The sequence below is a fragment of the Phyllobates terribilis genome, unplaced genomic scaffold, assembly GCF_046119375.1.
Source record: "Phyllobates terribilis strain yellow unplaced genomic scaffold, ASM4611937v1 Scaffold_11__3_contigs__length_659146591, whole genome shotgun sequence".
NCBI lineage: Eukaryota > Metazoa > Chordata > Amphibia > Anura > Dendrobatidae > Phyllobates > Phyllobates terribilis.
The window spans coordinates 14,940,516-14,967,086 of record NW_027362771.1 but is presented as its reverse complement, the minus strand read 5'-3'; positions in this window follow the sequence as shown (position 1 = coordinate 14,967,086).

Sequence of the window (26,571 nt, the reverse complement as noted above, 5' to 3'; positions counted from 1 at the left end):
TTTTGGAAACTAGACCACCCAAGGCACCTATCTAGATGCATAGTGAGCACTTGGAACCCTCAGGTGCTTCACAAATTGATTCATACAAATGAAAAAGTGTTTTTTTTTTCACTTTTTCATTGTTACGAATCAATTTGTGAAGCACCTGGGGGTTCCAAGTGCTCACTATGCATCTAGATAGGTGCCTTGGGGGGTCTAGTTTCCAAAATGGGGTCACTTGTGGGGGAGCTCCAAAGTTTGGGCACACATGGGCTCTCCAAACACAACATGGCGTCCGCTAATTATTCAAGCAAATTTTACAATCAAAAAGTCAAATGGCGCTCCTTCCCTTCCGAGCACTGCCGTGCGCCCAAACAGTATTTTTTCCCCAAATATTGGGTATCTGCGTGCCCAGGGGAAATTGCACAACAAATTTTGGGGTCCATTTTTTCTTGTTACCCCTGTGAAAATAAAAAAAATTGGGTCTAAAGTAACATTTTTGTGAAAAAAGTTAAATGTTCATTTTTTTCTTCCACATTCAAAAAATTCCTGTGAAGCACCTGAAGGGTTAATAAAGTTCTTGAATGTGGTTTTGAGCACCATGAGGGGTGCAGTTTTTAGAATTATGTCACTTTTGGGTATTTTCTGTCATAAAGACCTCTCAAAGTGACTTCAAATGTGATGTGGTCCCTAAAAAAATGGTTTTGTAAATTTTGTTGGAAAAATGAGAAATCGCTCGTCAACTTTTAACCCTTATAGCTCCCTAACAAAAAAAAATTTTGGTTCCAAAATTGTGCTGATGTAAAGTAGACATGTGGGAAATGTTATTTATTAACTCTTTTGTGTGACATATCTTTCTGATTTCAGGGCTTAAAAATTCAAATAAACGCAAGTGATATCGAAGAAATTTTTCCACAATCATGAAGTAGAATATGTCACGAAAAAACAATCTCAGAATCAGGGGGATCCCTTGAAGCGTTCCAGAGTAATTACCTCATAAAGTGACAGTGGTCAGAATTGTAAAAATTGGCCCGGTCATTAACGTGCAAACCACCCGCGGGGCTTAAGGGGTTAAAGCCCAAGACATACTAATTTGTATCTGCGCCCTAGGATTTAAGAGCCAGATACGTATTAGTACGTCATGGTGATCGCGCCTGCACACAGGCTGTGCGGGCGCGATCACCGCCGGGTGTCCGCTGATTGTCACAGCTGACACCAGGTGCCATGTGCAGGGAGTGGTCCGGCACCACTCCCGGCACATTAACCCCCACAATGCTGCGATCGAAGTCGATCGCAGCATTGCGGTGACAAGGGGAGGTGATCGCGATACTCACCTCTCCTGCCGGCGTCCAACGCTGTCTGCCGCGGCTTCTCGAATGTTGCCATGATGACCCAATGTCTTCATGACAACATCCGGGTCACCAGACAGCAGAAAGATACTTTGGTCATGCGCAGTGCATGACCAAAGTATCTTCTGGATCTGCAGCGCTGACAGCCTGTATAGCACAGGGATGGTGCATAGTGGGACAGAGAATAAAAGTAAAAAAAGTGTTAAAAAATGAAGAAAAAAAATTGTAAAAATATTAAAATAGAATAAAAAAAATAGTCCAACAAAAATAAAAATATAATGTACCCATCAATAAATATTATTAAAAAAAATAAATAAATAAATAAAAGTACACATATTTGCTATTGCCGTGTCCAGAACGACCTGACCTATAAAACTGTCCCACTAGTTAACCCTTTTAGTGAACACGGTAAAAAAAAAAAAAAAAAAACTAAGCAAAAAACAATGCTTTATCATAATATCGCCAAACAAAAAATGTAATAACACAAGATCAAAAAGACGGATATAAATAAAAATGGTATTGCTGAAAACGACATCTTGTCCCGCAAAAAACAAGCTGCAATACAGCTCCATCAGCCGAAAAATAAAAAAGTTATAGCTCTCAGAATAAAGAGATGCAAAAAAATATTTTTTTTATATAAAATAACTTTTATTGTGTAAAAGCTCCAAAAGATAGAAAAACAATATAAATGTGGTACCACTGTAAACGTATTGACCCGAAGAATAAAGCTACCTTATCAATTTTACCACACGCGGAACAGAATAAAAAAAGAAAAAAAAAAAACAATTCCTGAATTGTTGGTTTTTGTTTTTTCTGCCTCCCAAAAATCGGCATAGAAAGCGATCAAAAATGTCACGTGCCCGAAAATGGTACCAATAAAAACCTCAACTTATCCCGCAAAAAACAAGCCATCACATAACTCTGTCGGCTGAAATATGGAAAAATGATAGCTCTACTAGATTTTACAAAAAAATGTGTCTTTTAGTGTGTGACAGCTGTCAGTCATAAAAACCCAATATCATTCTGGTATCTCTGTAATCGCCCCGACCCGAAGAATAAAGTCGTCTAATCACTTATTCCACACGAGAAACGGTGTAAAAAATAAACTCTAGAGTTAGGGTTAGGGTTGTGCTAGGGTTAGGGTTGGGGTTAGAGTTGGGCTAGGGTTAGGGTTGGGCTATGGTTGGGGTTGAGATAGGGTTAGGGTTGGGGTTGTGGTTAGGGTTGAGCTAGGGTTAGAGTTGGACTAGGGTTGGGCTAGGGTTAGAGTTAGGGTTGGGGTTGGGGTTTGGGTTAGGGTTGGGATAGGGTTAGGGTTGGTAATTTTTTCAAAAGTAAAAAAAAAAGATGACGATATGGTGACTAATGTGGAGCGCAAGTGCTCGCTACTTGAGTTTGCATTGGGTGCTCGGATATGCACTGAATATCCCGGGTGCTCAAGTGACATGCTCAAGTCTCCGCCCCATATGCTTCGCGGCCAAAAAAAACTAGCGGGGATTGCAAGCCAAACACGAGCGATCCCGGCATATTTTTTTTTGGGTGTCTAATAACCGTGAAACATGTGGACGGGGACTCGAACATGTCACTCAAGCACCCACAATACATGGTGCATTCCTGAGTACCCGATGCAAACTCAAGTAGTGAGCACTTGCGCTTAAGACTAATGACAACTTATTCAATATGATGACCTAATGTTATCAAATTCTGTGTCGTACCTCTGGGTTCAAAATGTTCACTATACCCCTTGATAAAATCCTTGAGGGGTGTAGTTTCCAAAATGGGGTCACTTGTGGGGGGTTTCCACTATTTAGGCACATCAGGGGCTCTCCAAACGTGACATGGCTTCCGCTCTCGATTCCAGCCAATTTTGAGTTAAAAAAGTCACACAGTGCTCCTTCCCTTCTGAACTCTGCCATGTGCCCAAACACTGTATTTTCCCCACATATGGGGTATTGGCTTACTCAGGAGAAATTGCACAATGAATTGCATGGTGCAATTTCTCCTGTCACTCTTATGAAAATACAAATTTTGGGGCTGAAAAACATTTTTGTGGGAAAAATGTGAAAATTTTATTTTTACGGCTCAATGTTATAAACTTCTGTGAAGCACTAGGGGGTTCAAGGTGCTCACCACACATCTAGATAAGTTCCCTGAGGGTTCTAGTTTCTAAAATGGTGTCATTTGTGGGGGGTTTCTAGTGTGTAGGCACATCAGGGGCTCCGCAAACGCAACATGGCGTCCGCTAATTAATAAAGCAAATTTTACATTCAAAAAGTCAAATGGTGTTCCTTCCCTTCCGAACCCTGCTGTGCGCCCAAACAGTGGTTTTACCCACATATGGGATATCTGCGTGCTCAGGTGAAATTGCACAACAAACTTTGGGGTCCATTTTTTCCTGTTACCCTTGCAAAAATATAAAAAATTGGGTCTAAAGTAACATTTTTGTGAAAAAAGTTGGGCATGGTCTCGCTCTACATACACTTGTATTGAGCGCCTTCTAGTCGGACGCACCCACTGGCCTTCCACGTCACTAGAAGGGGCAGCTGCAACGTTGATGTCATTAATATGGCATCAGATAAGCATGTAGCAAAGTACGGTTCAGTCAATAAAATAAGATAATATTTTATGAGGATATACCTCATTGTCTGCCACTCATGATTACGGGTAGAAATGAATCTAATCTCTTGGTCACCACTATCTTTTTTGGTGCCATGTTGTAACAATTGACAGCGTGAGGTGTTTTTAGCCCTATTGTACCCATTCATTCTGCTCCTTCAACTATATCCCCTCTGTAGAAATCCAGCTTTCAAGTCCACAGCTTGTTTTTCAAATCATTCCTCAGTTGAGTAGATCTGCTTCATCCTGAGGAACTGTCAACTGGGATGGCTTTAATTGTTGCAGAATTTTGAGCTGATGATGCACGTAACAGTTAGTAGATGCAGGTAGCTTTCCTGAAAACATCAGTCTGCAGAAAAGAGTTTGCCTCAATCTCCAAGCTGATATCCATGAAATCAATTTTTCTCATATTATCTTTTTAGGTCACTTTTATGTTCAATGAATTTTCATTTAGACAACTCATAAACAACTCGAGCTCCTCCACCATGCCAAAAAATTAGAACATCATCAGTATATTTTAACCAGCACTGCACATGGTCCACGGCCTGGGTGCCTTTGCCATCGACACAGTACATACTGTAGCAGGGGCATGTCTAGAACCTTTTCTCCTCACAGGGACATTTTTTTACACATCCAATTGTGGAACTTGAATTGTTATTGCAAGATCTATCTATTAAAATGCACCTTGTTTTTGGGAAAACCCCTTTAAGGCCCCAGTAAACATTGGATTAAAGTTGGATGATCCAACAAATTTTATAAGGGCTGTCTGAACAGCTGATGCATATCAAGAGAAATCAACTCTATTATAATAGATTATGTTTGATGAGAGATGAAACCAGTGATTTAAACTCATATACAGTATGCCCAAACCTTTGATCTCCCAGGATATAAAGCCACTGCCAAAGGTGCCTGTTAACAGCTTACTAATTTTTCACAATTTAAAACACATGTACAATAAAGCTAAACATTCATTTGCTAAGGCGATTCAGAAGAGATAGATGGACAACTTTAATCATTTCTCAACCCTTCTCTCCTCTGACATGTGATGTGAAAAATAACCCACACATATTAAATGTCATTTTGGCTCACCAAAATGAAGAGCTTCTGCCAAATTGCCTATATACTGTATGTATGGGCAGGCACCTTATGCCTACATAATAAGTTCAGTCTCGTCTATATATTCAGTTATGCACTTATTGTTAAAATCTTACATACTATAAAGACTATTTGTTCAAGACTAAAGCTTATCTGTTGATGTGTGGTAATGTGCTTCCAATTGTCATAAAAGAAGTAAGGACTAGAGTACCATGCTTTCTGTATTATTTGGCTAATCAGCAGATATAGTGAACCATTATAGTTGCATTTTTTATAGCGCATGTATAAAAATAAAAAAAAATAAAAAATAAAAAAAAATTTTGCATTTGGGAGCCCAAGGAAAAAGATAATTCCATTGCTTTTAGGAAATGTTAAGGAAATCACTATAATACTACATAGCGTATTATGTTTAATGAAAATAAATTCCAATTTTAATCCTTTTCCTTTTTATCAAGCAACATTTACAAGAAGAATGACTTGCTGATTATGGTAATAGTACATTACACGCTACGTTTTTTCAATCCTTCAAAGTATTTAAAGTTTAAGCTGAGAATAATAAGTGCAAAGGCAATAGATAAGATATAATGTAATTCTATACACAGTTAATCCTCAGAGAGGAGCATGATATTGTAGAAATTTATTTTCTATGTAGATTTATTCTTCACTTGTGACTTATTTTCAGTTGTATATTTATGTCAATCCTAGCATACAATTCTTTTTATTATGTTAAGTGGCATCTGAATACTCAGGTGAAAGAGAAACAAATATCATACAAGATAAAAACATCATGCAAAATATATTTTTAATTGAAAATGCTTGTATCAAACAATATAAAAAAAACGCAATGTATTGTAAAAGTAATCTTTATTAAGCTACAATTCTATGTGATCAAACAAAAGTAGTCTGAATGACTTTTTGTTTCCTTTTTGACAAAAATATAATATATAGTGTGTTTCAGAATAGCCTTGAAGTAAACCAGTAATCTGATGTCATGCATTTGTGTTCGAACCCTTGAGTTGGTGCTTTGTGGTCGGCTTATCTGCCTGCCGAGCCACAGTAGAGTATTTAGTTTCTGTTATTTGTGTTTCAGTCTATGTAGGGTAATAGGTGTCTTAATTTACTCCTTTGTCTAGCCATATTACCTTTTGTGTGCAGCTTTATACAATTTTCCCCTGCTGGTATTTCCTGCTGGTGATAGTCTTATTTGGATGTCCAGCCATACTGCTGTAGTTTAAGCCAGTCAATGAAAGGCAAGCTAGGATTTATCTCTCCGCTGTTTATGTTCTTTACCCTGCACCTATCTTCTGTTTCTTTATAGGAAGTAGGGGGCATATAATCTATCAGTACTACTTAATCCTTTATTCTGTATTTCGGGGTTTGTTTTACTCACTCTGGGATCTCTTTTTATTTCAGCACACTTTCCCTTCTGTAGGTAACTTGCACTCTGCTCTGTGGTTCTTTAGGAGGAATATGAAGAGCTCAATGGCCTTTCAGGCAGCATAGGTCCGAGTTGCCATTGTCAAGTCTGTGGTTAGTGCTATCTCAGCTCATGCAGGAACCACTAGTGATTGGAGGAACCACTAAGGACTGCAGGGTCAGGATATCTAGTCTTTACAGAAATCGGCAGGGTCAGTTGCAGTTTTTAGTGTGTTACCTATTTTTCCCACGTGAGTAGATACACTATCATAACAACTGACAGGTCAGTAATTGAAAAGGTCAAGACAATTGAACCAGACTCTTTTGTCTCTCTGAGATTTGAAATTACCTTTTAATACCAATAATTTCATGCTTGTGATGCTGTGATCAGGGAAACAAAAATGATTGGCCACAGGTAGATCTATTATTTATTTTTTAATTCTGTGGCAATGAGAATTCATCCTTGTGCTAAGTTTTTACCCTGTATCCCCTACATACAGACCCCCAGCTGGACATTTGGTGCATATAATTAAGTACACTACATTAAATGTGATACAGCTGAAAGTACAAAGGATGTTGTAGTCCTGATGTGAATTGGGTGAATTGGGGATCTTTATCTTGTCTGTGGTCATTATAAATGGACAAGTTTTACATTTTTTCTGGTTACAGGGAAAGGTAGCAGTAGCTGGTGGAGATGACAGGGAGCTTCTGACAATGATACTTCTTAAATGTGGGGGCTGCCTGAAACACAGAAGTTGGGGGTCTGGAAATATAGATTGTAATCGGCATCTTTTTGTAGTAAGGGTTGTAGTGTCTGTGCAGCTCTCCTTAGAGCCTTCAAATTTGGCTTGTAGATGACTACTAGAGGCACCCGGTTGCTTTCATGTTTAGTTTTGTAATGTAGGAGATGATGCCTTGATATTCTCAGAGAGACAGAATCTCAGAGAGACAGAAGATAATACATATAAAAGAATTTAAACTAATGGTGGTCTTTGACTCCTTCAGAGCAGGAATGAATGTGTCACATGGATTTATGTTATGCTTCATCAACTAAGAAATGTGGTCCTCAGAACTGAGGGGTCATCACAACCCTGGACCAGACCTCAGTCACAGAACAATAAAACTTTCACACTCCTTATCTATGAACTGCTCCAATATTTACAGCCAGAACTATTTAACTCTCTCCCATAGTAATAGCTCTGCTTTACGTCACCTGTCTTGTCTATTACATTATATCTGTGTCCTATTGTGTATAAATATGTGACTCTTCAGATTTTGTGTTATACTATGCCTGATGAAGAGACCTGAGTAGACTTGAAAGCTTGCAACTTGTTACCATCTTTTCAGTTAGCCATTAAAAGGTATCAACCACTGAGGACTCTCAAATCGAAATATTTTTCGATCATTTTGATATAACCCCTTGAAAATAGTGAGGCCTGTTGAAAGTATGTCTAATCACAACTTTTTTTGTTTTTCCTTTTCCCTTCACTGATTCTTGGCTACAGGCTCCCTCCACTCCTTCCTCCTTGGCAAGTCAATATTTTCTGGGATTGTATGCACTACATGTGATGTTATTTGGGATGATCTCAAGAACCGGGTGATGCCTCAACCAATTACACATTACTGGGTGAGGATTGCCCAGGAGTTCATGGAAGCAGCCCATTTCCTAACTGGATTGAAGCACTGGATGGTAAGCTCAATCATGTCAAAGAGTCACCGAACTCTGGCTCCAGATTCCTTGGTTTAAGTAACTACTGTTTTGTATTTGTTGATATTGGGGCTTATGGGAGTGCATCAAATGCTTGCATTTTTCGCTCTTCCAGATTTGCTTGACGTCTTTCTGAGGTGAATCTTGCCCTTCCGCAGCCCTTTGCACTTCAAGGATCCTCTGGGCCGCTTGCACCCTTTTTATGGTTGTTTATGAGGGTTTTGCACTCTTGAGACATGTACTTTGGCAAGGTTTGGACAACCGGAGGAGCATTTTTAACAATAGTCAAACAAAAGCCCATTGATTTGTTGAGTGTGCCTTTGGGATATTATCATTAAAATGGTGCATTTTTCAGACCACTGTTCAAATGCATCTATCCAATATCCAGGCAGCCATAAAGGCATGTATAATTCTGCATAATTATTGTAGGATACATGATGCAACCTTGGATGTTGTTGAGGATATCACAGCCTCCAACATGCTGTTAGTGACGCGCCCCCAGGGCCGTGGGGTACTCAACAGCCGAGCCTCTGTGGATGCCGGTGGGGGATATCACGGTGGCTGGCCCGGTCCGTGACCCAGGGCGGTCAGTATAAAGGGAAATTTATAGTGGATTTGGAAAAGTTTGTGACGCCACCTGTGGAATGCGGCTAGACGGTGCCGCCGCTGCGGAGCAGTCCTCTGGAGCTGGTGTTACGGCAGCAGGGATGGTGTGGCTCTCCACAGGTAGACCTAGCTCCAGGGCAGTGTAGGGGTAGATGGTGGATGCTGGGGAGAGAGACGACAGGATGGTCCCGGAGGAAAGACGGACACTCACACGGGGGTAAGCTTCAGTAGTACCTTCAATGGTGATGATGCCGGCACAGTCCAGGGTACTCCGGATGAAGGGCGCACTTTTGGACCCTCCCCAGTGAGCAGGTATAGGGCCTCCTGATCCGTGGCTTTACTCATTAAGGTTCTGGCCTGCCTGAAACTAGTCCTAGCTTGGTTACTGTCTCTCTTTGCACCTGCTGACCTGGTGGTAGGGCCTTCTCTTGGAGATCACTCTCCCTGGTTGCTGGGGCCTCCGTGACTCCTAGCCCTGGCACTGTAATGAGCGTTCGGTGAACCTGGGACCTGTAGTCCTCCAGGGGTTCCAGTGGTTCCTACTGGGTGCAAAGGGTCCCTGTAGGCACGGACCCGGTGTCCGGTATATATCTCGGGGTGAGCCTGGTATGCTCCTCTACCCCCTCACTACTTCTTCCTTCTCCTCTCACCTTCGGCCCACTCAGGGCCCTCACTAGGCCTTCTTAAGTGCTGTAGGCCTTGGCTCGCCTAAGCACAGCAGCCTGCGTGCTGCTCTCTCACTGAGCACACTAAACTCTAAACTAGACTGAGCTGCCTGGCTCAACCCTCCCTTTATATATCCCTAACGGGCTCCCTCTGCTGGTCTGAGGTGGTAGGGTGGAGGTGTGTGAATGTGTGAAGACCCCTTGTGGAGAAGTCCATCCATGCACCCTTCTGGGTTCTGTGGCACCAATGCGCAGCAGGGTGCCACATTAGCACAGTAAATAAAGCATGGCACAAAAGCAGGACTCTCTGGGTTTAGAGTTAGGATTATTTTTGCTGACTATTTCTTTTCCCCAGAGGAATCATTACTTTTGCAAATGGAGGTGATTACTTAATTTTTAGGGGGTTTTTAACACAAATTTCTCAATTGGTTATTTTTCACAAAATGTTTTACAATACTTTGGGACTCGCAATATAATAGTGTGGGTTGTGACCTTACGTTGTTTTCGACAAATAACACACTGCCTTTAAGGCACTTCTTATTCTGATGAAAATAACAACTAATACGTCATTACAAAGTGCAAAGACATCAAAAACCTTCTTATGTTTGATTGGAAGTATACCAAAAGTGAATAGTAATTATAATTAACGCCTTTGTTTATGCAAATTGCCTCTTGAGAGAAAAAGAGAAAAAGAGTCACAATCAACCCTTTAACAAGTCATGCAATATGACTTAGGATAAAAGCCAAATCAGAATCTCAATTTGCAGACATGGTGTTTTGGTCTGTTTGCCCTCATCAGTGTAAAGTATGAGAACTGATTTGGATAGATGAGATGCTCTGAGATCTAACATTTCTCCTTATGGAGAGTGACAGACCGGCTCTGGCATGCCAAGGTAAGGAGGCTTATTCGCCGTGCAATGCTCCTCTGGGAAATTTAATATGCAAATTGCCTCTTCAGAGAAAAAGAGGACTTGAACTCTATAGCGCCACCTATTGGAAGCAGCAATCTTACAAGTCACAATCAACCCTTTAACGAGTCATGTAATATGACTTAGGATAAAAGCCAAATCAGAATCTCAATTTGCAGACAGTGTTTTGGGTTGTAGGCCCTCGTCAGTGCTTTGTTTAAAAAGTTGTCTATTTTTCTTTTTTTTATAAAATGTATACTACACTATTTGATCATGGTAGATGTAATGATGTTTTGCCAAACAATGAAACTTTATTGGGGCATGTGTCTCAAATCCATTTCAGATAACAAGGAAATGACATGGAGAGATGAAATGTGCACCTGTTTTTTGGAGGGTGACCAACAACACCCAGCAAGATCAACATACACTTTTCGTCTCACACATGGTTTAAGGAGTGTGCTGTCATCTCTTATGAGCATCCTTTGTATGTTAACAAATTAGTGATTACAATGAATTCAGAAGAAACACAAACATCAATGGCTGAAAGATTTGTCAACATATTTGTGTCCATGGGCCACAAAATGGCTAACACCCTCTCTCGCTCTTCCTTATCATTGTAGTGATTGTAGTGAATGCAGCAATATTCAACATCCTGGATTAAGGTCCTCCATTCTGTGCATCTTCCTGCTATCTATCTCCCCTGTTGTGTTTCTGTTGTTTAACCCATTTCGTTACCTGTAGTGACCAAATACAGAACGTGGGAATGTGGCCTTAATTTTCTTCAGCATTTTGTGTCCTAAATAATGATTGGTTGCAAAATTGCAAAGTGGTGCACATTCTTCTATTCTACATATCCTCTGCGTGTTCCACTCCTGTTTTGTTTTTCAAAGAACTGTTGAAAAATAATGTCCAAATACTGAATGTGTGAACATGGCCTAACAAAAAAAACACTTCCCCACCTGGTACCACAACACAACACCTACCTTTCTTTAGTAGGTATAGGATGCTCGTTATGCTGTGTGACCTCACTGCCATGCGCACACAGTCATGGGCACGCTAATATCACATGTTGGCGCCAGATTACTTGATGGTGACCATTGCAGCTCAAGCACCATAGGGTCTGGCTGACTTGATACACTTCAGCTGAATCTGCATCCTCAGATGCACATCCAGCACAAGTAGGCATTGGTGTCTGGCAAGCCCCCCTGCAGCAAGTACCCTGTCACAATCTCTGCAACCGTGTTTGTTCCACCCCTGGGCAACAGTAAGCTACTTGAGCTATATGAATTACAGTGGGACTCACAAAATTTTGGCTTATTTGGCTACATTCTCATGCAAAGGTCATTTGCTGTGTTCTTGCTAACATTCTTGTAAACTTTCAGAAAGGGCCTCAAGTAAAACACAACACTAGTTTTTCTAAAAAAAAACCAAAAACCTGACATTAATGAATGAAAATCTCAGTTTGACACAGTTTTACATTTGTGCCATAACATTAAATTAAAAAAAAAACACCGACACTTTCATAAACTTAAATATGTTTTATGCAGACATTGATTTGCAGAAAAACAAACACAATAAACTAAAGTTATGTAGCAGTAAAGGCAAAAAAAAGAAATACAAAAATGCAAAAAAGAAAAGTTACAGTTTGGTATAATCCCCCTGAGGACCATTACCTTCATAGTTGGGGTTCTGGAATGTGGTAACATCATGACTAGATGCCTGTTTTGTGTGGTTATAAGAGGGACATTTAGAGCATGGGTGGGTGGATAGGGTCAGGAGTTTGTGGGAAGTTAGACCAAAATTGAGCTTGGAAAAGATCCTAAGGAAGGAAAAGTAGGCGTATTGGAGTGGTGGTAGATGTTGAGGGTTAGGATATGAAATTGGGGGAGGTACAACATGGCAAACTAAGCCAAATGGGGCAGAGACAAGAGGCTGCTGGTATGTCATAGAAGCTGCCTGTGAATGGCTTGCGCCAATAGCCTGTTAGTAGGTTTGAGCAGCAGCAGAAGGGTGGGTAGAGGCCATAAGGATCTGGCCAACAGACCCACCTTGAGGCCATAGGTGTTTGTGGCCTGTAGGAAGTGGTTTCTGCCTCAGCATCTGGAAGTGGCAGCTGTTCCTGGGTAGTGGCAAGTGTTGATGGCTGAGGTGGAGGAAGTGGCTAAGGTTGATGAAGTGGCTGAGGTTAATGAAGTGCCTGAGGTTGATGAAGTGGTTGAGGTTGAAGAAGTGGCTGAGGTGGAGGTAGTATCTGAGAATTGACTCTTTGCTCCAACTGACCTTCCAGCCTAGGACGGTTGTGTGTTCTCTAGTCCTCTTTAAAGTTATATAGGCTGATGAGGTCTGAGTTTTCGTGGCTGGCGTCAATGATTGTTTTTAATGCAGACCTCAGCTGCCCCTGTCGGTCTTGAGCAATAGAATGTATGTGTGGGCCAAGTGACCAGGTGAATAGGTGCAAATCGTTCGCAGGAAGTCACAGGCCCTGCAGAATGTTCAAAATTTGAGCCTCAATCTCATGAGGCATCATGGGCAGAGCCTGTTACCATATAGATCGAACAGGCCCTTGCAAAGGTCCGAAAGGGCCTTGTTACCAGCTGCTGGGATGTAGGTGGTGGTGGGGATGCTGCTGCTGGTGTCGATGGGAAGTTCACCAGTTCCAGAAGGGGTTTTGTTGAATCGGATTCAACCTGGCCAGCATCAGCTTGACCTAATGCAATCTGACTTGCCCTTCCGTCTTCGTGATAGAGAACATTTGGCCAGAGGGTCCCAGTTTGGCATAGTCTTCGGGGTCTTCATCCGTCATGCAATGTAAGATCACAATTAGACATAATAGTCCAAGACCTTTTAGTCTTTGACCAGGTACACAAATACCTTTTTATATGTTAACACAGAACACTTACACTTTCCTAGCTGTGGTCTGTGAGTTCCATACCAAAAGAATGTTCTTTGTCTAAACTGTCAAAAAAAGCATATTTGGCTAAAAAGAGGAAAATCAGCACAAAAATAGCTTTTAGCCTTGGTCTCCTATAGTATTGGAAATCTTTCATTACAAATTTGTGCTTGCTCGCCTCATTTTGAGCCTGGTCAAAACTAGTTCACACAGTTTTTCCAGAGAAGGCAGGAGTAATGTTTGTGACATAGGAGAAAAAGATTACTTAACTGGGTAGGGACAAAATTCACTGTGGGCTACAGAACCAAGTAAATAGTGCATAAATCAAAAGGCTCATTTTACAGGGCTACTTTGGCAGCATTCAACCCCCACACCCAAACACCTTAGCTGGCCAATGCTCATTGTGGCCGCAAAGTTGTGAACCTTGAATCATGTCATTAATCCTGTCTATTTGTCAATTGTGTCGCTATGGGTGTAAAGTTAAACATGTACGTACTTGAAATAAAACATGAGTGTTGTTATTACAAACATAGTTTTTCCACAAAAAAATTAGACATACCAAAACCATTAAACATCTACTATGATTGTGTATAGTGCTGTGAATAATGTGAGTCAGATAGACTTAATGGTTGACTTCCAAAATAGGCCTGAGAAACCCCAACTGGCAGAAGAACATATAGGGCCTTTTCTTCATGGCTTCACTAGTGCCAAGCAGAGGATTCATTTCTCAGCGGTACAGGTAAACCATGAGACACAAAACTTGGCTTGCTTCCCAGGCACTACTGTGCTCCATGCACCTGATGAATAAAGGTCCTGTGCTATGTTCTGCCAGGCCACAAAAAGAAAATGCTGAGGGTACTACTAATAAGATCGGGATCAGCCAACTGCACACTATAAAGAAAGCCAGTAATAAAGTGAAAGAAGTGTGTTAAACAGTTGAAATGCTTTATTGAAAAAAACATGAAGAAACAATGATATATGATTATAAAAAATTTAAAAATGCAAAATAGTTATAATAATAATCCACCAGGTGTGTCCGTATTAGGACTTATACTCCTCCTCCAATGTCCATCACAAGGTAACCCTCTTAACAATGAAAATGTTAATAGTTGATATACATTATAACCAAGGAGCAAATTTATGTATATTTATGAAAAATCTAACAGCGCAGAAACCAAGAATAAAGCCATGGTAAAAATAAAGGCATTTGAGCACTGTGAAAAAGACCAATGAATCTCGCAAAAGCAAAGTAAGTCCTATAAATATAATAAATAATACCTAGATGCAACCAAAATGTGCATAAAGGGGTTATAGCCTGTTGGCAAATGGAAAAAGACATCTGAAATACAAGAAATAGACATGCTCTGAAAGGCTGAAGGCCTAAATAGCTGCAGAAGAAAAATAAATAAGAATAATAGGATAGATAAGTAGATAAGTGGAACCTGGGAATGAGAACAAAGTGTAATAGAGGAGTATAGACCTCACTCATATTGGCACCCAAATTTGTGGCTTCCTTAGGGGTAATGGTGAATGAGATAGCCAGAGTTTGTCCTATATATAAAAATATATCATAATTAATAACAGAATAATGATTACTATATGGTCAGAGGAGTAAGGAGTCCTGAAGCCGAAATCGTCCTGAAATTCATACTGGATATTCATGCAAGCATGCCACTAATGAGAAAGCATCATGCATCAAGCGTAAAAGACCCCGAATGTGCATGTACATTGAACAGTGATGGCCAAGCTAGTTACATATGCACCTAAGTGTGTAGGTGCATGACATCAGTCAGCCAGACAGAAATATATCTACCGTGCACGTGCATGTGCATGCGGCAGTGAGTCACGGTATACAGAGATTTAGTTTGCTCATGCATGTGAACTCATTGCCGTCATTCAGTAGGAGCATTTTAATGTGCAGGCACACTACGATTTAGTTGTCCTAAATAGAAAGCACAAGGATATTCTATACTATAAAAAGGGCAAATTTTACTGTTTTATATTGCAAGTCTGTAATAATATATATATTTTTTTGCCTATGTTCTGTGCTGTACATCTTGAAGGTGCTGTTTACATAGTCGATTATGCTGTGCCAAGTAGCCAGACTACATACTCTCCAAGGTGCTTTACACTTACACTGCTCTGAAGTACCAAGAAACCTCACAATGAACTTTGCCCTGCCACTTAAAAGAGCTTTCCTACCACTGAGCTTTGCTATTCCAAGGTGCCTCTTCACTATTTCTGTTCATCTGTTCTTAAGTGTTCCTTGTTTTTCTATCTGCCTATCCAACTATACTGCATTCAAAAAACCCTTCATTCTTTGCTGATTGTCCTGACAAACAGCTTAGGGATACCACCTCACCTGGTGATCCATAACAGGACTGTTCAGAAGCGTGTCGTAAGGCCTTCTTGTGAAGATAGTGATCAAATACTGCTTGACATTTCTTCGGTTTAGGAATATCATGGACTGTTTTTGTTTATCTTTTCTCCCATATTTGAATTAAATGCTCACAGCATTGGAGAGCAATGATGGTAGACAGAATGCTGTAGATTAAACATTCATTATTGTGTTGATCCATCCACAGATGGTACATTGGCAACCAACCAACTCTTGGTAATAAATGGCTATCGAGGGATTGTTATATCGGCAATATGGGTGGCCTTTTTTGCAAGAGATTTCAACTAGTGCTAATGAAGGCAGCACCTGTAGAGTTAAGAGAGCTGATGGCTTAACTTTCACCAAAATTAAAAGTTAAAGGGGTTTTCCATGAACAAAAGTTTATTTCAATCAATAGATCTTGAAATAATAATATTTCCCACAATTGGATGTGCTTAAATAAAATGTTCCTCTGTTGAGATAATCTTATAAATGTCTTCACACTGTGTACGGTGTAATGGCTGAGTCTTACCATGCAGTAACATGATCTAATCATAACACATCTCCTGGGCAGGGGAGAAAGCAAAAGAGTATACAGAAAGGACAGCATGGGATCGCAGCTGATTCCTTCTTTAAAGGAAGACAATTCATTGCCTGTTTTTAAACAATGTTTTACTTCAAAGAAAGAATCAGCTGTGATCCCTTGCTGTAATGTCTGTATACTTTTTTGCTAACTTGACTGAGCCAATGAATAATGAGCAAGGCTTGTGTTATGGCTTCACAAGGAGCTCTGGAGAGCAGATGTTTGTTTGGATTAGGCCCTGGGAGTAGTGTATAGAGGTGTCTTCACTCGAGGGAGACCTCCTTTGTGAAACGTATTGTATTTGGGCAGTAGACCTATTGTTACAAGCTGGGTATGGAGATCATTTACGCCATAAATTAAACATTTGTCTTACAATGTTTTAGATTTTCTTTATTACATTACTGTATAACATAGTTCCTTGTGAATTGGGGCCCGAATTCTATAAGACTGACATTGTGCACCTTAGTCTTAAGGCACTGCTGGAGCATGATTTGTTTAATTCATTAAGAATTATCACACTTTCATCTCAACAATCTTGCATCAATTCCTTCTCATTTCAGGTGCATGGACAAATGAGTCTGTAGAGCCATAGTAGAAAAAGATATTTACAGCACTTCATTTTTGTTACGATACTGGTGTAGCATTACTAGAATCCAGTGGCCAGAGATGCACAAGCAAGGTACAGCAAGCGATAAAAGAAATCTTTGGAGACAGCAAATGAGTTGTAGGAAACAATCTGGAGATAAGTGAGAACAGTCTGGGTAAGACAATTCAGGAGCTGAAGACTGAAATTAGACTAACAGCTAGCCACAATAATCAAGCAATGAGTGAAAGATCCATCTGGCTTTAAGTAGGCCCAAACAGAAAACAAGATGGATATCACAGGTTTAGAATCTGGCATCTTAGTGAAGGGCAATTGCAGAACATAACAGCAGCGTTCCGTGGAAAGGAGTGGAATTGCAGCGCAATTATCAAGGTGACCAATAGCAGCCACTAGTGGTCAAACTGCAGAAGGACAACAGGAATCCTGACAATTTTTTTACCTAAAAAATTCTTGGAACTTTATTAATGGAACATGGACATTAATGTAGAGTCATTCAACAATAGTTCAATTAATGTGTTTCAACAATATGGTCTTAAGCATGACCACATGGAACATGGATATTAAAATGAAGTCATTTAACAGTAGTTCAACCAACGCATTTTAACCATTCAGTTTTAGTCATCGTCATTCAACAATAGTTCAACAAAAGCATTTCAAACATATGGTTTTAGTCATGGCAGTTACTAAGACCATATGGTTGAAAGGCGTTGGTTGAACTATTGTTGTATGACAATGTTTTAATATCCATGTTTCATTAATATAGTTGCAAAAATCTTATAAGTCTGAAAGAGACATGCTGGAAACCTATTTTACTACTAATTCTTTAAAGGTGCCCTTCTGTGAAATGAACTTCACTGGGAGTACAATTTGATAAATTTTTTGGGCTGCTTCACTATGTTTTTTTCTGCAAAAAGCTAATCTAATTTAGTGTAGCTGGCCAAACTCATGTGAAAACTTCAAGTATCCAATTATTTTGCCCAACTTCAAGTTGCTTAAAATTTTGTGACATTTCAAGATGTTTTATGCCAGATAACCGATGAAAACAACTTGTTGAATTGAGCCCTTGCTGCTTTGAGTGTTTCTTTTTGTTGCTGACACAATTGCCAACAACATATATGACTATATTTGTAAAATAGACTGAAATATGGTTTAGGATTTCTCCAGATATAGATTATACTTTGCTGCTCAGCACATATTGTTTTTTATGTTTTCTTTTATTGATTCCATGTATAATTGATCGTTTTCCACACTCCTCTTACAGCTCTAATTCTCCATATTTCCAATTCTTACGTTTATGCTGAGTGTTTCTGGTTTTAAATATTGATATTTGTTTAGTGGTGTTTTTATTGTTTATTAATTTCTTTGTAAGGAAAATAAAGTTAATATATTCTATTTAACATGTATTTTGCATACTAGTTAGTAGTACCTTGTGTAAAGAAATTAGTGGAGATGAGCAAATTTATTCAGGTGAAATTCACTTGAGTTTACAATTAAGTTAAATTTACCAAAAAAAAAATCTGAATTTTTAGGAACAAGGTGGGCTGCCATTTTACTATGGCTGGCTGGCAAAAGGTTTTCTTTTTTAAACGAAAACCTATACTCACATCACTGCTTTACTGTGCGACACATACTGCTTACAGCCATCTTAAGATCCTCAGAAGTGCCTCTTCTTTTCCCCTTCACAAGCAGCATCTCCTTATTACTTTAGGCAGAGAATTCCAGCCACAACAAGGCCTTGGAAGTCACTTAGTGTTACATGTCATGACATCACAGACATACAGAGAAACACAGTGATCTATGAGGTCTGATCATGCCTCAAAGTTTTTTACATCTTACGTTTATTATGATTTGGGGTCTGGAAAATATCCCAGAACATGGTAATGGACATGAAATTTACAGAGAATAATTTAACTGCAAATTGAACTTCCTAAAAAATTCAGCGCAATTTGGTAAATTTGAATTATGTCAGATCCACTCATCTCTAATAATAAGTAATAATAGATACTTTTACAAAAGAATGAGAATCAACAATTGCACAAAACCTTTTCATTACTGTACAATGTGTTTTAAGGATAACTATAAATGTAAATTAGTCCAACAGACATTAATTCTGTTCAGAACATATTTTTTTATTAAAGTAATGTACTCATTTAGTAACATGCAAAATATGTTCAATTTGTCCTATTACAAAGTGTTCTATTTCTGCTTACTAAGTGAATCTAATGAAATCTGGATGATTTCTGCTATTGATTGGTGCAAATGTGGTTTATTCGCAGAATCATTACTTTTTTAATCTTAAAACTGCCAGCCTGTACTGTTTCCCATTGAACCTTGGGTACCTCAATTAAGCAATGTCATTACTAATTGTTTTTAAAGTCAATCTAGTATATAGCTAGTTAAAAAAGTTTAGCTTGTCATGATAATCTCTAAAATAACACTTTTTTCAGTTGTTCTGACAAGCATACATTTAATAGTTAAATCGCTTAGAATTACTTTGATGATGAGAAATAAAAGTATATAAATACAGTACAATAAATAATACATTCTGTATTCTTGTTGGTGCTAAGCAAACAAGATGTTGTAACCCTGACACCAGAGAAAAAATATTTAAAAACTAACTATGTTTAAAGGAATGAAGCTGAACTTCGTTCTCCAAAATAAATACATAAATACTATATACTTTTGTGTTTTTGTGTGTGTGTATATATATATATATATATATATATATATATATATATATATATATATATACAGTACAGACCAAAAGTTTGGACACACCTTCTCATTTAAAGATTTTTCTGTATTTTCATGACTTTGAAAATTGTACATTCTCACTAAAGGCATCAAAACTATGAATTAACACATGTGGAATTATATACTTAACAAAAAAGCGTGAAACAACTGAAAATATGTCTTATATTCTAGGTTCTTCAAAGTAGCCAGCTTTTGCTTTGATGACTGCTTTGCACACTCTTGGCATTCTCTTGATGAGCTTCAAAAGTAAGTCACTGGAAATGGTCTTCTAACAATCTTGAAAAAGTTCCCAGAGATGCTTAGCACTTGTTGGCCCTTTTGCCTTCACTCTGCGGTCCAGCTCACCCCAAAACATCTCGATTGGGTTCAAGTCTGGGGACTATGGAGGCCAGGTCATCTGGCGTAGCACCCCATCACTCTCCTTCTTGGTCAAATAGCCCTTGCACAGCCTGGAGGTGTGTTTGGGGTCATTGTCCTGTTGACAAATAAATGATGGTCCAACTAAACGCAAACCAGATGGAATAGCATGCCGCTGCAAGATGCTGTGGTAGCCATGCTGGTTCAGTATGCCTTCAATTTTGAATAAATCCCCAACAGTGTCACCAGCAAAGCACCCCCACACCTTCACACTTCCTCCTCCATGCTTCACGGTGGGAACCAGGCATGTAGAGTCCATCTGTTCACCTTTTCTGCGTCGCACAAAGATACGGTGGTTGGAACATAAGATCTCAAATTTGGACTCATCAGACCAAAGCACAGACTTCCACTGGTCTAGTGTCCATTCCTTGAGTTCTTTAGCCCAAACAAGTCTCTTCTGCTTGTTGCCTGTCCTTAGCAGTGGTTTATTAGCAGCTATTTTACCATGAAGGCCTGCTGCACAAAGTCTCCTCTTAACCGTTGTTGTAGAGATGTGTCTGCTGCTAGAACTCTGTGTGGCATTGACCTGGTCTCTAATCTGAGCTGCTGTTAACTTGCGATTTCTGAGGCTGGTGACTCGGATAAACTTATCCTCAGAAGCAGAGGTGACTCTTGGTCTTCCTTTCCTGGGGCGGTCCTCATTTGAGCCAGTTTCTTTGTACTGCTTGATGGTTTTTGCAGCTGCACTTGGGGACACATTCAAAGTTTGCCCAATTTTTCAGACTGACTGACCTTCATTTCTTAAAGTAATGATGGTCACCCGTTTTTCTCTACTTAGCTGCTTTTTTCTTGCCATAATACAAATTCTAACAGTCTATTCAGTAGGACTATCAGCTGTGTATCCACCTGACTTCTGCAAAACACAACTGATGGTCCCAACCCCATTTATAAGGCAAGAAATCTCACTTATTAAACCTGACAGGGCACACCTGTGAAGTGAAAACCATTTCCTGTGACAACCTCTTGAAGCTCAATAAAAATAACAAAAGATGAGGCAGCACAAGCAAAGGCAAAATGCAGTTGTTAGGTGCCAGCCAGCAGGTTACAGCCCAGTAACCTAATATATGCATATATATTAGCCCTTTGCAGCTGAAGCGTTGCATTTTTGCACACATGTCAAATAAAAGATTGTTCATTTTTTTTATATTCCTACAGTGTGCTGCCTGCTTTTTTTCAACACATACACACACTAACATATAAATATATATTTATATACCGCATATATATGTATGTGTGTATATATATATATATATATATATGTACGAATGTATTGCAATGCAATATGTGTCATAATATATATACATTTTTTACAATTAAACTCATGGTTGGTATTGTGCTTCACGGCTCTTTGGATAGCTGAAATCAATCTCAAACACCTGTGATAATTAGTTTGTCAGGTGAGCCCAATTAAAGGAAAACAACTTGAGAACAACATGCCACAGGTTTGAAGCAATATGGGAAAGAAAAAGAACTTCTCTGTTGCCGAAAAGCATCAAACGGTGCAATGCCTTAGACAAGATATAAAAAATTAGGTATTTCATGAAAACCTAAGCATAATCATTATACTGTGAAAACATTTTTGGCTGATACACAGCATGAAGGGTTCACGCAGATAAAGGAATAATGAGGAAGGTTTCTGCCAACCAAATTAAGAGAGCAGCTGCTAAAATATCATTACAAACAGCAAACAGGTATTTCAAGTTTCTGGTGCCTTTGGAGTCCTGCAAATATCATGGTGTAGCATGCTCTGGAGGCTTGCAGTTGTGCATAAACCACTATTCGGCCACCCCCAAACAGTGCTAACGAGCAGAAATGGTTGCAGTAGCCCAGACATAAATGAAGACAGATTTTAAAACATTCTTGTTTACTGATGAGTCATGTGAAACCCTGGATGGTCCAGATGGATGGCATAGTAGATGGTTGGTGGATGGCCACCTGTCACGGGTGTGTCAGAGGTGACAGACAGTCGTCCTGCAGTTGGTTGCAGGAGATCTCTACATTTGACATTACAGACATCTTCTTAGAGGCTTTCTCTAGGACCCAGCAGCTACCTCCATTTGGCTAATTAACACCCAGCCTGGGTGTATAAATACCTGCTGTGTTTCAGAAGGAGGTGCCGGCGATATACATTACTACTTGTGAAAGCTTTAGCAAGAGCAGTACTTCATCCTCTCTGGAGCTTGAGGACATGTGCACATTTCTCTGGAGTTCATCTAAAGCTAAGCAATTTCCCCCTGTTTGTCCACCCCTGTTGTCTATAGTGTTTAGTGGAGATCGACTAGTGCTCATCTCCTCCCTTCTCAAGCCTTAGCCATATGCCAGGGAAAGACAGGGCGAGGCACGCGTGTGGCGATTGATTAAGACCCAATACAGGGACGTTAGGGGAGACAGGGAGACGCTAGATCATCCTAGGTGGTCTCTACTTCCCCCCTTTCCCTAGAGTCTGGGCTCTCTTTACCTCTTCCCTTTGTGTTGCATTAAGTCTTCCCCACACCTTGAGTGACACCACCATGTTGCAACAAGGCTGCGACATCAGTCAGTATGTGACAGAGTCATGTTTTGGTCCAGAATCATGGTTTCAGAGCTAGTAGGCCCCTTTAGGGTACTAAAGTTGTGAAAATGACCTTTGCAAAATATAGAGAGTTTCTGACTGACCATTTTCTTCTGTAGTACAAAAAGAACTGTGCCATCCGCAACAAAACCATCTTCATGCATGAATATGCAACATCTTATACTGTAAATAATACCTCTGAGTCATTGGCTTCTAGGGTCATAAGAGGAGAGAATGTCGTGGTGTGGCTAACATCATCCACTGACCTCAACCTTACTGAGAACCTTTAGAGATCCTCAAGCAAATGATCAGAGGGTAGGAGGCAGTTTGCATCAAAACAGCAGCTCTGTGAGGTTATTCTGGCATCCTACAAAGAAATTCAAGCAGAAACTATCCCAAGTCTTACAAGTTCAATAAATGCAGGAATTGTGAAAATATCAAGGAAGAGTTCCTTTGTTAACATGTAACTTAGCTTGTTAAGATGTTTTTGACTGGAAATACACAGCCAAGGCAACTAAGGAGTGGCTCAATAAGAAGCATTTCAAGGTCCTGGAGTGGCCTAGCCAGTCTCCAGACCTGAACCCAATAGAAAATCTTTGGAGGAAGCTGAAACTCAATGTTGCCCAGCAACAGCCCCAAACTTCGTAAAGAACTACAGGAAATGTCTCACCTTTGTAATTAGAAACTCAGGTTTCTGTATCAAATAAAATCATACAATGTGATTTTCTGTTTTCTGCCTCTCATAGTTGAAGTGTACCTGTGATAAAAATTATAAACCTCTCTATTCTTTGTAGGTGGGAAAATTAGCAAAATTGTCAGTGTATCAAATACTTATTTTCCCCACTATATATTTATATATATATATATATATATATATATATATATAGATATATATAGATATATATAGATATATATATAATATATATTTATTAGTGATGAGCGAGCATGCTTGCCACTATTAGTTACTCACCCGAGCATCACAGTGATACTCGAGATGCTCGTTGCGAGTATTTTTTAAATGTTCGGGCGGGAGCTAAAGTTCCCGCCCCACGTGTTTGGTTTACATTAGATAGCAAAATTACTATGCAGGGATTGCGTGACAGTCACTGTAATGCCGTAGCCATGTTAGTTGTGACATTACAGTGATTGGCTGGCCGCATAGAGTCATCGGGTCTATGTAAGATCTGGGACCCTATGCTTGTCACAGTCTACCGGTCAAAGGGGCAGAGTAGGGAAAGCTGCAGCTGAGTGAGGAAGAGAATTGGCGGTTATTTTAAACAGAGATTACACGCTACAATTATTCATTTACTCTAAGGCTGTGTGCCCATGATGCGTTATTTAAGCGTTTCCGCAGCGGCAAAAACGCTGCAGAAATGCTTAAAAAATGCATTGTAGAAGGTCTGCCATGTCCCCCAATGATAATCTGCATGTGCTGTGCTCATGCTGCGGAAATTTCCGCTGCGGATTATCAATGCGGAAAAAAACGCAGCACTACCAATTATTTTGCGGAAGTGCTGCGTTTTCGCCGCCATTGACTTGCATTAGAATGCGCCAATTCCGCAAGACTGCATCTGTACTTGCATAATTGGCGCATTCTAATGTGCGGATGGTACCCGGGTGGGGAGGACAGGAGACTCTCCTCCACCCAGGTACCCAAAAAGCTGTAAAAAAAAGAATAAAATAAAAAATAAAGATTATATTCACATTCCGACGGCCCCCTGACTCCTTTCCTGTGCTTGTCTATAGACCGCGCAGGACTGAAGGACCTGCGGTGACGTCACAGTCATGTGATGGCAGGTCCTTCAGTACAGCGTACCGCGATCTGCCGGCAGCCAGCACAGGAGCGCAGCAAGACTGCAGGGGCCATCGGAAGTTAAGTATAGGTTTATTTTTTATTTTTTGACATTCTCTCGGGTCACACTATAGAAATCCTTGCTGTTTGCATGGATTTATATAGTGTGACCGAGTTGTCAAGCACTTTCCAAGTGATGCTAAAATCACTTGAAAAAGTGCTTGACACCCGCATGCAGAAATGCAAGTGAAGAACGCTTCATTTCCGTATGTCCCTGGCAGGAAAACGCATGTACAATCTGCATGCGTTTTTTTTCTGCCAGGAAGATGCAGAAACGCTCAGGAAAAAATCCTGAGCACTTATGCATCGTGGGCACATAGCCTAACAGTCCTTGTAAGGGCTCATTCTGAAGAATATTAATCCTGCTGACAGCACTAGTTAGGCAGAGTTTGTGGAGACCTAGTAAAGTACAGAATAGGGTCCATTGCTCGTTCTTTCTGCAGCTGTAACTCCTATCAATAGCCCTAGATATCAGGGCTAATAGTATTCTTTTTGCTCTTAATCCTGATAATTTTGGTGAAAAGCAATATAATACACCATTTTACTGCTCCATTTGCTTGTTAGCAGCATACAGCCAGATTTGGTAGGTTTGAATAGCATTGCTGTATTGTGCAAGCAGAGAAAATTGTACATCATCTCAGGTGGTCAAATATTACTGAAGTATTAAGCTACAAAATATTATACTCCATTTAAAGTCTGCTACTTGTGTGTCCAAAATATATTCACACTTGTTCGCTGACTAATAGCATCGGTATATCTGCACTGGCCAAAAGAAATGGTCATCAGATGTGATCAAATACTGTGGTATTAATCCTGACATTTTTTTTCAAGCTGCAACATATGAAACTTAATTTAAAATGGGCAAGGCGTGCGGTAAGGGACGGAGAAGTGGACATGATGCTGATAGCGCACGCAGAGGCCAAGGCCTTGGTCAAGATGAAACTGTGCCTGCTAAGGGACCACAACAAGCACCCACATCGTGTCCACCTAGCACGAAGGTGACATTGGGAAAGTGTAATTACTGTCGCAATAGGTGGATGATGACGATGAGACACAATTGCCAGCACGTCATGACGAACCCCAGGGTGCGTACGAGGAAGATGTGGTGGTGGATGATGAAGTCACTGACCCAACCTGGCAAGGTGACATGCATAGCAAGGACATTAGCGCAGAGGGAGGAGGAGGCGTAGCACCAAAACAGGCAAGCAGAAGCAGTGGGGTGGCCACAGACACAAGGTTGGAAACTGTTCCCTAAAACACCAATACGAGGGAAGTTTACAGTCCAATTCATAGGTCTTCCCATGTCTGCCTCTTTTTTAAAGACTGTCCAGTTAACCCAAAAAAAGGTCATTTGCAACATCATCCATGCCAGCATCAGCAGGGGCAGCAAAACTACCAGCCTGGCCACCACCAGCATGCTCAGGCACATGATAGAAAAGCACCCGATTAGTTGGTCCGAATGCCAGGGTCCAGAAATAGTGTCTGTGGGTGACACCACTGCCTCTACCACTGTTGTATGTTCATGACAAGTCTTTGCCCATAATGCAGGCGAGGATGCCTCCCACTCTCCCACCCTGCACCTGTCGTTGCACACTTGTAACCATCACCATCAGCAACCACGTCCACTCCCTTGTCCCATCTCAGCATTCAGTTGTCCCTACCTCAGTCCTTGGATCACAAGCACAAATATGCAGCCAACCACCCACAGGACACAATACTAAACTGCCACATTTCTCTACTGCTTGCACTAGAAATGTTGCCTTTTAGGCTTGTGGAGATGAAAATTTTCCTAAACATCATGGCAGCTGTCCCTTGGTTACCAGCCGCCACTATTTCTCCCGGTGTGCCGCCTCCGCCTTACACAAGCATGTGTCCCAGAACATTGCCCGTGCCCTCATCAAACACAGTAACTGAGAAGGATCACCTAACCATGGAAATGTGGGCAAGTGCTTGTAGCCAAGGACAGTGCATTTCACTGATGGCACACTGGGTTAATATTGTGGAAGCCGGGACCGAGTCGGACCTGGGACGGAACATGTCCTCCCGACTCTGAAGATTGTGGGCCCTGGGTCAATCAGTGTTGCCCCCACATTCTGCAGCTCCTGCACCTTGTCCTCCTTTTCAGGCTTCATCTCTGAAATGACCACATCAGTCGCAAGCTGGAAGCACTGCAGCACTGCCTCAGCCAAGCAGCAACAGGC